At 36.1% G+C, this 19,358-nt stretch overlaps 2 protein-coding genes across 3 annotated transcripts in view; both read right to left on the reverse strand.

The window, feature by feature from the left end:
• Positions 1 to 19,358, reverse strand: part of LOC114240653 (soluble calcium-activated nucleotidase 1) — a 441,880-nt gene that overhangs the window by 258,606 nt on the left and 163,916 nt on the right. The window lies entirely within an intron of this gene.
• The window catches only part of LOC114240687 (uncharacterized), a 104,997-nt gene that overhangs the window by 84,944 nt on the left and 695 nt on the right, over positions 1 to 19,358 (reverse strand). The gene's annotated exons all lie outside the window — the stretch shown is intronic.

Consider the following 19,358-nt stretch of genomic DNA (forward strand, 5'->3'; position numbering starts at 1 on the left):
TTATATAGTTGTAGTTTTAGTAAATTTACGTAGCGTAAAGCGTTCCTTTGGGGCCGTTGACCCTGGGCGCAAGCTTATTTTTAATTATGTTTGCGTCTGATAGGTATGATTTTTGGGTATAATTCAAATACACCGTGTATAAATGCGATTGGTTTCATTTTTTCAGTCTGAACCTAGAATTAGCCAGTACGTAAGAGGCATCAAACTAATTAATATTTCAACATTTCGGATACACGACATCTATAGGGTCCAGTAATCGCTTTCAATCAGACGGACGATGAGCCGTTTATAGATTTTAGGCTATAAATACACATCGATTTCTTAAGCTTGCTTATAATTGAACAATGTATATGTTACAAAATTTGACAACCACTAGACCATCGGCTCTCAAACTCTTTAAAACTATGATTTTACGGGTTTTTAGACTTTCATCCCAGATACTAATCGATTGACAATAATTATTGGATGAGCGTGATCGTTTTATAAGAGTCACTCTTTTTGGATTATTTTCCATTTCACAGATCTCTGCAAACCCAGAACGGTTCCTAACGATCAATATATAGGTACTAAGAATCACTGTTTTAGTTCCAATTACCATTGTATACTCATTGTATTCAATCGAATAAACCAGAAATATGCATTTTACATTATGATAAAAACATATTTTGAAATGGGAGATTATTTTCTATACGCAAGTTTGTGACATGCAATTTTTATTTCACAAAATGCCTTGGAATAAACAGCTCACATGAAATACAATGTGAAGTTTTCGCGATTTAGCTTTACTCCGCGCTCAGTTCTTGGAAGCGCACAGCGATAAGTTGCAAAATTGTTAACAACGAATTCACAGTATTCAAGTTTGCAAGAGCAACGTGTTTCACGTCAAGGATTCTGTTTTGCTTCAGCCTTCGTATAGTTTCCATTATGTTAAAAGTTAGCATCTATATATGCCGTGGCACTGACAATCGATATGGTACAACAGTACTGGAGTGGAGACCTCGTTCTGGACGTCGTAACGAGGGTTGACAACCAATGAGGTGAACCGACAACCTGGTCAAAATAGCAGGTAAGGACTGGATGCGAAAGGCAAGAAACCTACACTCACCATTGTGTAGACACAGGTTGAAGAAGAATCTCTACTATTCTGTTGTATACAGCCCGATTAACACTGGATATAAGCGAACAGTTCTCGACAACCAGTACTCTGGTAATTACAAAAAATATATAGGTAGCGCCTTAGCTCTGCCCCTGGCATTGCTGACGTCCATGGGCGACGGTAACCACTCACCATCAGGTGGGCGGTATGCTCGTCTGAATATACGGGCTATTAAAAAAACCTTGCAGCACAGTTCTTTTTACCAGGTCAGTAACAGATATCGATAGATACAGACAAAAAACCGCAACAGTCGGGTTCCTTATCAATGACGGAACAACTGAGTCTAAAGAAGACTCCCATACAAAAGCTTAAATTAATACTCCGAACGCAAAACGATACGTGAAATCCTCAAAACGTTTCACTTTTAGAATCCTTATTTCGTTTTTAAACGTTTGTAACGTAATTCCACTGCAGAAAATGTTAGCTTTTATAATAAAAGGTTTCCCTCGGAGGTTCACGTGCCGTTGACTGAAGTATTTTATCAAAAGCCAAACGCGTGCTAGTGTGAATGCATCATTAGTGACTCGAGAGCCGCCTAGAGGGGCCTCCAGATCCGCCATTTCCAACGTAATTCAATCCCACTTTTCGTTCTTTATTTGTGAGGTTTGCAGTCGACTTAAATCCGTGGTAATATAGAAAAGGAAAATGTTTTGTTACTGCCGTAGAATGAGAACGATTATATTTGAGATTATTTATTGTTTATTATTATTATTAGCCCAAAAACGAAAATATTTTGAACGATTAAGAAGTAACTATGTAAAAAAGATCGGAAACAAGAATTCAAGTCAGGATAGGAACTAATTAAAGGATGAATTTACGAAATATACTAATGTGTATATCTTATGTAAGACATTAAAAGAATATGGTTAAGATTTAATTCTACGTGATATGTATAATATATTGTATATTGATTGTATCTATTGTATATAATGATTTCGCTGTTCTTTGCTATTTTTTTAAATACATTTTCATGTATGCATTACTTTTAATCTCTTTGTCTTCTCAAACGGTGAGCACACGTACCATATACCGTATACATTGCATTTGTCGATCTCCATAAATTGATTACTTCAATTCTGGGTCAAGATATATTATAAAAATTTAATTAAAGTACGGATTTTAAAATTACATTAATTCAATTGTGTTTGTTAGCTTTAAATAAAAGGGAAGAAAGCACGTTTGAAATTAAATGTATTCAGAAATGATCGCTCTGAAAGTACGTCGAGTATTTTACACGTAATATGAACAAAGAAACCTCGGGCCACCCGATGTTAAATGGGTATCGGATCTCATTAACATCACAATGTAGGTATGGATCGGATCTGGTGGCGATGGCGATGGATATGGTGACCCATTATTCCTATTAAAACTCACATGATTCTACCGCAAAGTGGTAATAAGCTAGTCTTGTAAAATCTATACAAATGTACATATTATGTCCTACTAACATTAGGTTGGGCCCTTCTAGTTTTAATTTATAATTAATTACAAGACAACCATCTATCTATATATATAAAAATGAATTGCTGTTCGTTAGTCTCGCTAAAACTAGAGAACGGCTGGACCGATTTGGTTAATTTTGGTCTTGAATTATTTGCGGAGGTCCAGAGAAGGTTTAAAAGGTTAGGTAAATATGAAAATGTTCGGAATTAAATAAAAATAACAAATTTTGTTTTTCCTTTGACGTTTCCCCCGTCGGACAGATTCCTTTTGTTTGTTTTAAGTTTATTTTATACAAAGGTTTAAGTCTTTTATTTATCGACTGAGGCACTACGAAGTCTGCCGGGTCATCTAGCATTCAATAAATAAAAATTCTATAAAACAATTTGCACGATTCACGCAGTTTACAACATCGTAAACAATGAAAGAATTCAAATAAAATTCTCTTCTTCAAATTCAAATAAACAACAATTGCACGAGTATAGCGATACGAACGAAACGTCAAAATGAGTCCTCGAATGCGTCAACAAGTGAACTCAACGTCTACTTAAATTTGTTAGCTTGAGGGGACACAGAAAGAGGCACAATTTATAACAACGCACGCACACTTGTCGATATTATTTGAACTAGAGGTCCCGCAGTAGTCGAAATTCGACTATAATTAATTGGAATTGCAAGTTTGTACACTATTATGATGGTATTTTATACTACTATAATCACATATTTCGCCAAGGCTACTCTATAAAAAAATATTAATAAAGACAAACAATATTTAATCTATTCTCAATTTGACCACAGACGTCAAGAACAAAAGTTTGACAATAAATAGTATGCATGCGTGTTGCGTCAAATACATGGTATGTAGTGTGTGTAATGTTTTCTTTATTGATTTAATATAATATCTTTTATGCATTATTTTCAAAAAATATTAGCATTGTGCACTTCTTCTCTATATTCTATATAAGTGTGGAAAATTTCATACTCCTCCGTCCGCGCAATTTTCGTAAAAAGGGATACAAAGTTTTTGCTTCACATATTAATATATAGATTTGACAACGCTAATACTGTAAGCGCTATTCTTGTAAAACAACTCATCGGAAATCGTGGTGTGTGTAATTAATTATATATTACGTATCTGTAAATCGAGAATAATGCGACATACATTAAAATTTATTGGACAGTTTTCCGTGCCACCCTATTTTAAGCGATTTGTTTTTTATTGCTTATTCGCATAACCTAGTCTTAAGTGGTTATCGGAGCCAATATACATCAACTACCTAAATGCCGCCAACAATCTTAAAATAGGAGTTTCTGTAGTGAATAAAATACTTATAACAATAAAATTAAAATATTAAAATACTATGTAGCTATTCCAGTAATTTTATTTTTAATTTTTAGTTCCTTAGTTTGGTGGACGAGCGCACGTCCCACCTCACGTTACGTGGTTACCGGAGCCCATAGACAGCTACAACGTAAATGCCGCCACCTACCTTGACATATAATTTCTAAGGTTTCAGTATAGTTACAACGGCTGCCCCCGTGTTAATAGTATCTACCCGTGCGGACTCACAAGACGTCCTACCACCAGTAAAAATAAAATAAACTATTCTATTTGTAAAATGTATTTTAAAAAAATACGCACTGAAATTTGTATTAAAAAAAAAGAATTCAATAACATAGTGGAATATTTTCAACCCCGTAACAAAAGGGTAAAACAGTACCAGGTGCCCTTTCGGTCACAAAAAATAGCGTGCTTGATATTTCACGAGTCGTTAAAGCAAACATTCCCTATGACGATGTGATGAATAACTGATGTAGGGGCTGAACAAAGCGGTTGATGGCAAAATGCTTTGAAATAAATAATGGCTCTCGAAATTTTAAGTTTCAGAATTGGCCAAATAATTTTTTTTCGTTATTACTACACGTGTCCTTTTCCCCGGTTCTAAGGTATATTGCAAGACTAGGATGTACTAAGAGTTTGACAAGAGGGACAATATTTTAAAGATTTCCAATCTATGTTTAGGTGCGTTGTTATGTTGTGACGTAGTAGTATGTTGTGTTGTAAGTAGAAGAATATCTAATTTACAACAGGCGTTCGCTACGCTAATCTCGGTTCGGACTTCATGATATACATACATATCTACATGTTTTTGTATATAGCACAATTAAAATTTAAAAACATAAAATAATGATTGGTAGGACCTCTGGTGAGTCCGCACGGGCAAATACATTGCCTATTTTGCCGTGAAGCAGTAATGCGTTTCAGCTCGAAGGGGGGCAGCCGTTGTAACTATATATTTTTTCCCTACCTAAGCTGGATAGCCTTGACAGGCTATTTCAGCTTCTCCTTGACGTATAGGTGAACTCACGGGGCTCTAACCGGGAGTGTTGCTAACACTGGCCGTAGCAAGAGCAGTACTTCGCAGAATCTACCACCGGATCGGAAACGCGACCCACTGAGAAGATCCGGCGAGAAACTCGTTGGGCTGTGTCTATGGGTTAATTCACTCGTCGAGCCCTTCGTTGCAAGCGACGGCTTCAATGAGGACAGTGACCGGTGCTTGTGGTACATCAAACATCTAAATTTTAACAGAGTTTTTTCCTGAAAATAAACGAATGCTATTTAAATTTGAATTAAGCCTCTCTCATTCAGCTTTCGAATAGGCCGTAGCATCACTTTCATGCTCCAAATGCACTCCGCATTAGGACCTACGAACTGAAAATCTCATCATTAAAACTATATAAATGAAGCATGTACTTAATAAGTTTTTATAAAATTGAATACGACTTTAATAATTTTATAAATTTGAGATTATATTAGGACATAATAAATGTAGGTTGCTTTATTTATATTATTATAAAAGTCTAACTCATCGGTACCTCACAAATTGAGTACAATTTTCACTGAGCAACGGAGGTTTAAGTGACTTAATATTAAATATTTTTGAAGATTAAAGTAGAAAAGGCGTCATATATATCACACAACGACATGGTGCCTTAATATTCTAAAATCAAACCTACAAAAACAGTTTATTTCGTAGATAATTAATGATTTTATAAATCTTAATATGTCTCAAATTATTATATTTAAAATATTATCATTTTTATAGTATTATATAAAACACATTCCTAATTTGACGGTCTAACATAAATACTAGAACAATCTATATATTTATACATAAATCTATATATAATGAAAATTCAACCTACATTTTTAAAGTTTTATGTATTTGAAGTATTTAAAAACGCAATTCGAATCAAGAAACTTTTGGGTGTCTATCAACAATACCACATAAAAGTTTCATAGGTACCTCGATTTAAGAATATTTAGTTACAAGTGACAATAGATTCGAATTACAATATAAAGTGCTCGGAGAATCTGCAGCCAAATTATCGAACGGCAGATACCTTTTTCCCTTCCACACGCGAACCCGTAAGCTCTCAAAGGTCGATCTTCGAAATTGCTTAGTCATCTCAGGATACCGATCACAAACAACTTAAGCAGAACCGTCCACTCATGTGAACAATAACTTAGGCCGCACAATCCATCATCGGCGATACGTTACAGCGTCCGAAGTTGGCGAAACTCGCGATATAACCTAATCTCAACGCATCGCTTTCATTAGTCGGAGAGTATTGGAATATTGTAACTTGTATCGAGGTAAACAACTGCGCCGGACTCAGACGATCATGTCTAGTGATTTATTTTACACTCTCCCATTCCTACAATATTTCCTGTGGCTAACTTAACATTATCATGGAAATTATTATTTTTTTATTCCTTAGATGGGCGGACGAGCTCACAGCCCACCTGGTGTTAAGTTGTTACTGGAGCCCATAGACATCCACAACGTAAATGCGCTACCCACCTTGAGATATAAGTTCTAAGGTCTTAGTATAGTTACAACGGCTGCTTTACACTTCAAACCGAAACGCATTACTGCTTCACGGCAGAAATAGGCAGGGTGGTGGTACCTACCCGTGCGGACTCACGAGAGGTCCTACCTGCAGCAAAAAGACCTAACAACAGTTTAGTTGTAATAACTCTCTTTCAAACTGGTACACGGAACTGTTTCTGGTTGGTTACCAATATGATGCCTACTTGTGTTAACAAATTATCTTAGGCTGAGTCCTGAGAGCTCACCTATCAAACCGGTGAAGCTTTAATAGATCGTCGAGGCATCCAGAGATTAAGCAGGAAAGGAAAATTTACTTGTGCTCAAAATATGTGAAACTACAAAAAAATTGTAATAGAAATAGCAATAGATAACTCTAACTAATAATCGTCGTCGAACTTATTATACTTGTAAGTTGATACGTATATAAATTAAGTATTAAATTATATGAAATTTTATGTTTGAGTCCGTCAATCTTATACCTTTAAGCGAGCAATTCTTGTATATAATATATAAGTATGTATATACTCTGAATCTCGGAAACGGCTCCAACGGTTTTCATAAAAATTAGTATACAGGGTATTTCGGGGGCGACAAATCGATCTAGCTACGATTTATTTTCAGAAAATGTTGTTTTATTCGTGTTTTCAATAATTAACTCTTCCCGACATCTATTGGCGAATAATAATACTATTTTTCTTAATTGAGGAAGACAGAACAAGATGGGGTTATCAAAAACAAAACCGAGCAAAGCTCGGTCATCGTCTAGTAATTATTGATGTGACACCAATGGAAAATAATCTTTTATCATTCACCCGCTATCGTTACAAAAAAAATGAATAAATTGCCAATAATTTTCCCAGACTACATCCCTGGCAAATAAGGCTTCTTTGTTAGAACTTAAGCTAAATTAGTATAGAGTTGTTTGGCAAGAACATACACAAGAGTAATTGAACTAAAAGATACGAGTCGATAATACATATTAGTTCGAATTAACAAACAATGTACTGCTTTCAAAGTCGCGAAAATTATCTTTGGCGTATTAATATTAGACAAATACATATATTCGTCGTGTGTGTAAAGAAAATGTTATTCAAAACCCGTTTTGTCGATAATCCTAAAATAACTTGTTTAGTTGGTAATATTAATTTTACCGATACTATATTATTTAGTGTATTAGAAATTTCATATTATTTGTGCCAAAGATGTGCAGATTTAAATTATAGTTTTTAAATATCGTTCTTAAAAGCAACTATATCTAACTATATTTAGTATCTAACTATATAGTATCTTATAGCTTTTCGTTTTATCGTCTTTACGATTGCAACTTTGTTAATTAATAATAAGAGGAGCTCATGCAATTAATCATCACGAAATTGTCAACAGGCTGCTAATCATAGTTACACATAAATCTTGCTACGCACCAATATGTGACGACAAAACAACTTGTCGTCATAATTAATCAGTTATTTAGTCCTGATGTATAATATCTTCTGAGAGCATGAGAGCACTAGCAGCAGAGGTGAAGAAGTCAAGTGTTTTCAAAAATTTAATCTAACATAAATTTGTTTTCAAACAATTCGTAAGTTTCAGTGTAACCTAAGCTTTTTGAAGATTATTTTCAATATTACGTGGATCTTTAGAAAAGTTTAGCTTTTCATCGTTTTCAACATTCCTTAACAGGTCGGAGAGCTTTTCGCTTTTCATCTGGTAATCAAGAACGTACGCTTTTGAGGAAACAGAAATATGAGCCGCATTCCAAAGCTTATAAGTCGAAAACTTTTAAGCGATCGTGTTTTCAATATTATTAATACTTAAGAAAAATTGTGCTGTAGGAATCAGAAGTGTATTTATTACGACCTGGTATTTACATATACTGCGACCGTGTATGTGTGTATGTACGTCATATTGCATACAGTGCACGCGATAGCAAGATTTTATTGGATAGTCATTTTTTAAGAGTCATCGTGATCCACCATGCTCTGTCCTGGTGTTCGCTTCCAAACACCAGGAGTGCAAAATTTCCTAAAACCGTAGTTCACAATGAATACTCAAACTGTAGCAAGTGAATCACACTACATCTCTTAAAATGTGTCCAATGGACCACATTAAAACCAAGACAAACAAAGCGTTGAAGCTTTGTAGTTAATCTCATTAAAGTTGAAATTTTTTTTATTGCTTATATGGCTGGACGAGCTCACAGCCCACCTGGTGTTAAGTGGTTACTGTGGAGCCCATAGACATCAACAACGTAAATGCACGATTCAAGAGGTCCTACCACCAGTAATTACGCAAATAATAATTTTGCGGGTTGAATTTTTTATTTTATTCCTTCACCGTGTAAGTCAATGGTGAATTTGTTAAATACGTATTTAATTAGAAAAAGATTCGCTGTAAGAACGGTTTAAATAATAGTATTAGACAGGTTGAGATTTTCTTAATTCCAAAGCATTGTTGTGTATGTATATCCTCATCTTGATTAATAGCAATTTAGTGACTTTTCTTGTTGTTACAGGCTGACGGGTATACAACCTATCTGACGATAAGTAGTCGCCGTCGCTGATGGAGAACAGCAATGTCGAGACCTAGCCAAGTTGCTACTGAAATGTTCTCACATCTATACGATTTGAGCACGTAGTTTTCATCTACCTTAGTCCAAAAATATTGAGCTTATAGCCTAACCTGTAATGAAGAGCATAAAGTGAACTCCACCTCAAGAAATAAAGTCTAAAACGCATTTAGATTGCCTAACAACTTAATTCGGTATTTATATTTGTTATGACTTATAATCTTTGACATACTGGTGGTAGGACCTATTGTGAGTCTGCACGTGTAGGTACCACGGCCCTGCGTAATTCTGCCGTGAAGCAGTAATGCGTTTCGGCTTGAAGGGTGGGGCAGCCGATGTAACTATACTGAGACCTTAGAACTTATATCTCAAGGTGGGTGGCGCATTTACGTTGTATATGCCTATGGGCTCCAGTAACCACTTAACACCAGGTGGGCTGTGAGCTCGTCCACCTATCTAAGCAATAAAAAATAATAATACCGTATTGACAGTTTGCGGCATGTATTATTATTTCCTACAAAACTTTCCAATCTCAGTATACAACCTAACTTAAATTTACTGAAATCTTTAATACCAGTCGTAACTATAACATGTTTTATTGTTTTTCAAAAATCCGTTGTTACCATGTAACAGGCAACGTGTTCGCGGCTTAGACTAGCGGGAATGATGCCAAAATTGTCCGCAAAGAAAAAGGTACCGCGAGATAAGCTGACACATCCGGCGGTGCCACTGTTGTTCCTTGCACAAATATGTATGTATAGGTATAATACATATACGTTTAAAGTAATAAAAGTTCTGTTCCGATTAAAATATAATTACGTCAGGTTGAAATTTAGATTTTTTTTTATTGCTTAGATGATTGCTTGGTGATAGATGGGTGGACGAGCTCACAGCCCACGTGGTGTTAACTGGTTACTGTAGCCCATTGACATCTACAACGTAAAGACGTCTTTTTTTTTTAACGCTGGGGAATTCATTTACGGATACCCGGTCCGGGGGCGGTAACGAACCGGGTTATGTCGGACTCCGGCGCCTCCTGAGAGGAAGAGGGGACGAGGAGGGCCAAGGTCCTCCACCTGCCCGAATTCCTCGCAGGAGACTACGCCTTGAAAAAGGCGCGCGAGGCGCTCGCCCCGCAAAACCAACTGCCGACTAAACCCCATCAACGGTAATTACGCAAATTATAATTTTGCGGGTTTGATTTTTATTACACGATGTTATTCCTTCACCGTGGAAGTCAACCGTGAACATTTGTTGAGTACGTATTTCATTAGAAAAATTGATACCCGCCTGAGATTCGAACACCGTTGCATCGCTCAACACAAATAGACCGTAAGTCTTTAGGCCACGACGACTACACTGACTACTACTTACACTGTAACTATACTGAGACCTTGGAACTTATATGTCAAGGTGGGTGGCGCATTTACGTTGTATATATCTATGGGCTCCAGTAACCACTTAACACCAGGTGGGCTGTGAGCTTAGCAACCCATCTATGCAATAAAAAAAATACAAAGATTATACAATAAATTCAGTTATCAATAAATAGGGTTTTCGACACTTTTAAGGATTTATTGTACCAAAAACAAAACAAAATCGGATACCAATAAATAATGTCTTCGGTGTGGCACAAAACTTAAGGTATGTACGTATTGAATAATTTAATAGTTTCGAATTTATAATTTTAGATATTATTCATGAAGAAGTTTTAACAGAGTCGAAAGATAAACGATCAAAATGGCCTATTAAAACAGACTTCAAATCTGAGGGATATATTTTAAAAGGTCCCAAATTCAAACCGCTTTCGTCCCTAAAGCTATAAACAATAACTTCTTGTTATTGAAAATATTGAATGGTTAGTTGATGTATGGGTTAATTACTTATACGATTTATGATAACGAGAAAGCCCGATACTATTCATCTATATATATAAAAATGAATTGCTGTTCGTTAGTCTCGCTAACTCGCGAACGGCTGGACCGGTTTGGCTAATTTTGGTCTTGAATTATTTGTGGAAGTCCAGAGAAGGTTTAAAAGGTAGATAAATATGAAAATGCTCGTAATTAAATAAAAATAACAATTTTGTTTTTCCCTTAATGTGTCCCCCAAAAGTTTAGGGCTTTTATTTATCGATTGAGGCACTAAGTAGGCTGCCGGGTCAGCTAGTTTTGTATAAAAATAATCCTTAGTTTTATAATAATCCTAAAAGCTTAAAAATACTTTGACCAAGTAATACATGGACCACTCCCTACGATAGTCAACTTGAATTACGTAACAAAGTTCGATTTTAAACAGCAAATTCTAAAACGCATATTCTGAGCGGCCTTGAGGAATAAAAACGAACAAATTTCTAAAAGTACTCATAAAATGTATTAACTTATTCACGATCACATTTCATTTTCAATTTGTACGGTAAAATTTGTAGGTACCATAACGGTTTTGCAATTTAACGCTAAACTCCGGTTTCATTTCCGTACGATATCCGTCGTTCTGAGCCAACCGCATCGGTACAAAATGCAATTCATCCATCTCATATAATACATACGCTTGTATAATACACATAAATCGTTTCAGACTTTTTAATTTGAAAGTTGACGAGGAGACACGATTACTTTTTACTGGTGGTAGGACATCTTGTGAATCCGCACGGGTAGGCACTACCACCCTGCCTATTCCTGCCGTGAAGCAGTAATGCGTTTTGGTTTGAAGGGCGGATAGCCGTTGTACTGTTAAAAATTGAAACCTTACACTCATGTCTCCTGGTGGGTGGCAGCATTTACGTTATAGATGTAGAATAGGGATCGCAGCGCATAAAATAAAAGTTACACTGTTCCAAAAACTTCTGTTATAATAATAATTAAAAAATTAATTTACATTTTTATTACGCCTTGCTCATTTTTTAACTGTCTTCGCCATCTTCCAATTATCTGTCATTCTGTCTGTCATTCTCCCTTTCTTTCCGTTTTCTCTCACTCACATCTTAATGCTCCGTTCCACATTCTTTTTATACGTTCCGTTCTTACCAATCCTACATAGGTGTCTATGGACTCCGGTAACCACATAGCATCAGGTGGGCCGTGAGCTCGTCCACCCATCTAAGTAATAAATAAATCAAAAATTATTACGCCTAGTTTTGCCTTTTCCAAGTCAGTCAGGGCAGACATAAAAATGTCTAACTAATTTTTTTTGTAATTTTAATGTTAATTTTATTTCCTAGTAACTGGTGATATTCACTTTATAGCTTCACTACACTAACGCCATATTATTATGAATGATGACTTTAGTAAGTATTATTCTAATCAAAATAAATTTACAGCTCAGTACAAAAACGCTGTCGCCAAACATCAGCCATAACATATCCAGATAAATGATGTAGCTGTGAAACAAATGCAACTTTTGACTGAAATCAAAATATAAAATTGCCTTTGAGTTGTGCTAATTCGTTTCGTATTTATTGGGTCAGTGTGACTTTGACGCTACACATTAATGTTGGTATACGAAAGTATGAGTACCCGTAGAGCGGTGGCTGTGGCCTGGTTAAGAAGAACACAATACCACTAACGAACATTTTCATACTGAATTTTTTTAATTGCTGTAAATACGACTACGTCTTATTTGATTTATAGACGTTACTAATTACGTTTCGTACCCACAGCTCGGCGTATGATGAGGCAGGCACTTAGAAGTGGTTATCGGGTATTTCTAAATCATCAGACTCCCCCAGGCATTTGGGGAGCGCTCTAAAGAATTGTTTGAGACAATCCATCTTGTTTTACCATCGCACCGCCCGTCACCGGAGTAGAGTTCATGCATACTACCTGGGGCCACTGCGTTCATCCACAGTGCGTTTTCAGAGATATTTTTTGCCACGCACCATCCGGCTTTGGAATGAGCTCCCCTCCACGTTGTTTCCCGAGCGCTATGACATCTTCTTCAAACGAGGCTTGAGGAGAGTATTTAACGGCAGGCAGCGGCTTGGCCCTGCCCCTGGCATTGCTGACGTCCATGGGCGACGGTAACCACTCACCATCAGGTGGGCCATATGCTCGTCTGCCTACAAGGGCAATAAAAAAGACAGTACGCAGTTAGCTGAATGAGGCAATGATGATGCTCGTAAAATCCCTCCCACCTACGAAGCGTTTTACGATGCGGCATATCTGTTTCAATTAATGTCAGATGTGATCTAACTTCGTTGCAAATCGGTTGCAGATGGTTTGTCCCTTTCGCGAATTTTTACTTTCTGTTCGTGAAAGTCGTCGTGGCCTAAAGGATAAAACGTCCGGTGCATTTGTATGTAGCGATGCACCGGTGTTCGAATCCTGCAGGCGGGTGACAATTTTTCTAATGAAATACGTACTCAACAAATGTTCATGATTGACTTCCACGGTGAAGGAATAACATTGTTTAATCAAACCTGCAAATTTATAATTTGCGTAATCACTGGTGGTAGGACCTCTTAGGAGTCCGCACGGATAGGTACCACCACTCCACCTATGTCCGCCGTGAAGCAGTAATGCGTTTCGGTTCGAAGGGTGGGGCAGCCGTTGTAACTATACTGAGACCTCAGAACTTATATCTCGAGGTGGGTGGCGCGTTTACGTTGTAGATGTCTATGGGCTCCAGTAACCACTTAACATCAGGTGGGCTGTGAGCTCGTCCATCCATCTAAGCAATAAAAAAAAACAGAATCAACCTCGTTTGCAAAGAATTATCGTAGTATATCAAGACAAATACTTGCCATCCAACCAACCGATATACCATTTAATAGTAGTGTGTAGAAAGGTATATAGAACTGTAGAATTGTATATCCTAAAAAGGTTTACCTACGAAGTATAAATTCGAGGTTTAGCCTGTTTTCGGCAGGCAATCCATTTGCTCTAAATAAGATTGTCGGTTCTCGTTTCCCGTATGGCTTAATTTTAACATTGTTAAAACTTCATTGTGAATAATGAATACGCCCGCGAAATCACGATAATTAAAACTCAAATTTTCGACAGCGTATTTCCTCAATAATTATTTTAAACTTTAAATATTTTTCCCATTTCGTGCAAGGTTTAAAACATAGATCGGTAAGCCCGACAATAGCTTGGAGTTCGTTTCTGAAGCAAATCCTATTCTAGAGTAAATCCTATACAAAGACGTTCACTGTTCTCTATTCAATGCATGTTTTCTAGAGTTCTACTCAGCATGTAATATTTCCTTGCTACTCCAATTGACCACGATAAAAACCCAATGTTTCAGATTATATCATAAAAAAGTGATGCTTTCCTATAATTGCCTAGTCCGGACATGCCCCTGCCTATTCTAGATCGGGTATGTTTTAAACCCACCATACACTTTGGCCGTATGAGGCCGTGCTAAGTAAGTTAAGTAACTCTCTCAACCCGCGGTCAATAGCTCTTGCTTTGTCTATTAAGAATTGCGGTGTCATAAGAATAGTCGTTAATAGATGATAAGCAATTACATTAGGTATTTTAATTTTATTTTTATTTATTTATTGCATAGATTGGTGGACAAACTCACAGCCGACCTGGTATTAAGTGGTTACCGGAGCCCGTAGACATCTGTAACGTAAATTCCGCCACCCACCTTGAGATATGCATTCTAAGGTCTCAGTATAATTACAACGGCTGCCCCACCCTTAAAACCGAAACGCATCACACTGCTTCACGGCAAAAATAGTCAGGGTGGTAGTACCTGCCCGTGCGGACTCACAAGAGGTCCTGCCACCAGTAATTACGCAAATTTTAATTTTGCGGGTTTGATTTTTATTACACGATGTTATTCCTTCACCGTGGAAGTCAATCGTGAACATTTGTTAAGAACGTATTTCATTAGAAAAATTTGTACCTGCCTGCGGGATTCGAACATCGGTGCATCCCTCAACACGAATGCATCGGACATCTTATCCTTTAGGCCACCACGACTTCACAACCACTTGCTACCGCATCGCATAATTACACAAGGCTATGGGGCAGAATGGTGATTTCCACCCGTTAAAGTTTGTGGGTATATCACCAGTATGTATAAATTTTTAAAGGAAACAGTGAGACAGATATTGTACAATGCAATTGAAATTTCGACATGATAACTCATATAAATAAAATTGGAGTGTCTGTTTGTAATATTGAAATAATGAAATATGAATATATTGAAATATGAATACATACAAACATACAGCAAAACAACATTTTTTACGATTTTTGTCTGTCTGTCTGTCTATTTATTTGTTCCGGCTAATCTCTGGAACTGCTGGACCGATTTTGACAAGGCTTTCACTGATAGGTAGCTGATGATATAAGGAGTAACTTAGGCTACTTTTTTAGACTAGCTTCGCTCCGCGGCGTCACCCGCGGTACGACAATAACCGCGGGTAACATCGCGGACTTAGCTAGTAAATAAATAAATCAAATATAGCTTTGCGTTCTAACGTGATTACGATTACAGAGTCTGATAGATGCATTCTCGTCATCTATACTGGCACCTTCCGATATTCGTTTAGACGCTCGTGAAGGTTTAAATATTAGGGCTCGATAAGAACAGTCGTTTAATAAAAAAACCTCAGGAGAACGTGACTGAAAATCAATTTTTTTTTTCTTTTTCATATTTTAAGAGTTTGGTAGCTTATTCATAGAGGTTTCATTAAAACCTCGTTTCGGGATAAACTAAAATGTATGCGGACTGCTTTGATAAAAAAAAGTCTTTATGATTTTTTCTAGTTTTTAAATTTCCTAGATTTTTTTGATTTTAGATTTTTTAACGTGAAATTTTCTAGATTTTCTAAATTTTCTTTAAATTTTCTAGTCTTTTATTTCGGACATTTTATTTACAAACATTTTTAGATTTAATAATTATTCAGTAGGAAAAAGCAATGCTCTAACCTATTTTCTTACTTGAATACGTAAATTCCTATTTTAAATACCGGTATAAAGAAAAGTTGCAAATCCAGACCACTAATAGGATGGAACGGATTACTTATTTGCTGCCATCCTGCCTACTTTTGTCAAAAAGGAGTCGTACGTTTCAGTACGTACGTACCTCTGCACCAAAGCATTGAAATCTTAATGTTATGTCCCAAGGAGCATTTAGATTCTACAGTTTTTACAATCGCTCACCACGCAGTGGGCCGTGAAGTCTTCTAAAGGGTATGATTAGCTCAAAAAAAGGAAAAACTACACATACCGAGAATTCTATTCCAGCTCAAAAAAAAACTGAATGATATCATTAAAAATAAATTAAAAATCTATTGATATGTGTGTCGTACAACGCATACATACATATAGTTTATACTTATAAATACTTACACTTAATTTATATACCTACTTTCGTTTTATTAAATTTTGAGAGAACCGCCATGTGTTTCTGTACGCAATAAATAAAATTCAGAGGCTTGTAACACAATGATTAACATAGGAAACTGACGTAACGCGATTTCATAGTCACATAATAAACACATCTTCAACCGATGTTATAGCTACACATGGCAAGTTATATTTACGATACATAAAACAATACGGTGATTGCTTTTGACTATTATTGGATGACTGATAATTACTGTACGGCTTTTGATGGTGTTTCGGCAAAAGCATTACTCGTTGAGATTATTCGACGTCCATTTTGTTTTATCAATAAAATATATAATAAGGATAAAATAATAAGGATAAAAGGATAAATATATAATAAGGATAAGGACAAAAAAACTATTTGAGTCTAATTTTCACAATTAAATAGTAAATTCAATAGTAATTGTTGAATTTTATTTTGGGAGTAGATTTTCTTTGTATGTTTTTAAGTTGTTTTCTATACAAATTGTAAGTATATGAAAAGGTAATGACATTGTAAATAATTTATTAATTTATCTAAGTTTTGTACATTTAATCCTATTTCATGTCTTTTTTTTTATTACATAGATGGGTGGACGAGCTCACAGCCCATCTGTTGTTAAGTGCTTACAGGAGCCCATAGACATCTACAACGTAAATGCGCCACCCACCTTGAGATATAAGTTCTAAGGTCTCAAGTATAGTCTTATCCTTTAGGCCACGACGACTTGTATGTGAGTAGATAATTTTGTAGTATTACCAAATAACAACTCATTGATGATTTAAACTGACTTTTGTATAATACATTTTGTTTTCTTATGTGAAATTTACGTAACCGTTAATTTAAGAAAAGGTCTACGATAAAAATTCAAGAAAAAATGTTAAAGATATGATATAGAATAGTTTTTCTCTCTTTTTTTTTTATTGCCCTTGGAGGCAGACGAGCATACGGCCCACCTGATGGTGAGTGGTTACCGTTGCCCATGGACTTCAGCAATGCCAGGGGCAGAGCCAAGCCGCTGCCTACCGCTTAATACTCTCCACAAGCCTCGTTTGAAGAAGGACATGTCATAGCGCTCGGGAAACACCGTGGAGGGGAGCTTATTCCATAGCCTGATGGTACGTGGCAAAAAAGATCTCTGGAAACGCACTGTGGATGATCGCAGTGGCTCCAGGTAGTACGGATGAACTCTCTATTCTTCTAGCATAAGCAGTGGCTTATCCGACGTCAATTTTCCTTAGAAACGTGATTAGATGGATGATAAAACAAGAAAAGGTACATACATACACATATACCAAATAATGTATTTTGTCCATGTAGGAGTAAAAAAAAATCGACTTATACTACAGAACGAACGAGATCGCGAAACAAAAAACATGACAATTTAAACTGACCCACTTCGAAACCGCAAGAAACTACGGGCAGTGCCCTTTTAAGGCGGAATTAAAATGCCCTCTTTGAGGCTATAGAAATTGCTCGAAACATTTTTAAAATGAATCAATAAAATAATATAACGTTTTTATTATAACGTTTAGTATTCTCTGCGGTTTTCACGGGCAAACAAAATTACTATTTCGGTTTAATCTCGCGTTATTTTGGATGTTCCGAAGACTACAGTTTTCGTGGTCACGGGTGAATATAACGACAACAAAAAACGCGAAATAAAACCGTAAAAGTATATGTAAAAATGTGACGTTTATGAGTATTGACAATATTTTAACTTTGTGAGAAAAATATGTACTAAACTTATATAATTCTAGATAAATAATTTAATTCATGTTCCAAATATGTTCAGTTACGTATGTATCTATCAGTTGCCTTGTAATATATTTGTATTTTAAAAAAAGGGCTTAGTAATATGCGTTTTATGAAATGTACTATACAAATAATAAATATTCTAGTTATCCTTAGTCCGATCTAATTTCGGTTGCATTTTAATTATACGCTACTTTGAATTTTTGATGTTTCAAGCTCATGCACCATTGCAATTGTCGATTGCGAGTTCTTATGAACAATTTTCGCTGGTGATAGGGCCTCTTGTGAGTCCGCACGGGTAGGTACCACCACCCCGCCTATTTCTGCCGTGTAACTATGCTGCCGTGGGGCAGCCGTGTAACTATACTGAGACCTTAGAACTTATACCTCAAGGTGGATGGCGCATTTACGTAGATGTCTATGGGCTCCAGTAACTACTTAACATCAGGTGGGCTGTGAGCTCGTCCACCCATCTAAGCAATAAAAAATTAAAACGTCAGTTCTGAGAGCGTTCAGCGTGTTTTATCTGTCACTCTACTACTTCAAATCATTCATACCTAGTTACTATTCTTACCATAAACCTCTAACCTAATTTATTCTACTCCTATATATCTTGAGCACTGATAGTATTAGACGTGTTGTGAGCTAACAAAATCCCACCCATCACGCTATCTGCTCTGAGGATCATCCTTGTTAAATTATGAATTCAGAAAGGACAATGCACGTTGCATTTTCCCGGGATAAAGGGTGATTTGCGTCACCCTCTAGTCAATAAAGTACCAATAGATTTGTTTATTCGTATACACGTAAAATCCCGAAACAGCTAACACAGCCGTCGTATTTATTATAGATAAAACGCACAGCGTTACCAGAGGAATAACATTTACCATAATAAAAAATTCCTAAGCATGATCATACCGAACTATTAAACTATCTTTTTGCGAAGTTTCGTTAAAATCAATTGATTGAATATTAATAAGATTTTAATATTTTATATTCTAAGCATTACTATAAATAAATTCCATCAAATTTATCGTAATAAATTTTGGATAACCAACCACAGACGAGTTTTTTTTGAGTCGTCGGACTGTTTATTATGATTTTATGAAGCCTAATATAAAAACGCATTGACTGAACTTCTAAAATATTCCATTGACGCAACGTTTATATGAGACAAACATGAATCTCTATACAAATAGATAGCCAGTTGAATTAC

This window comes from Bombyx mandarina, chromosome 17, assembly GCF_030267445.1.
Source record: "Bombyx mandarina strain Sakado chromosome 17, ASM3026744v2".
Lineage (NCBI taxonomy): Eukaryota > Metazoa > Arthropoda > Insecta > Lepidoptera > Bombycidae > Bombyx > Bombyx mandarina.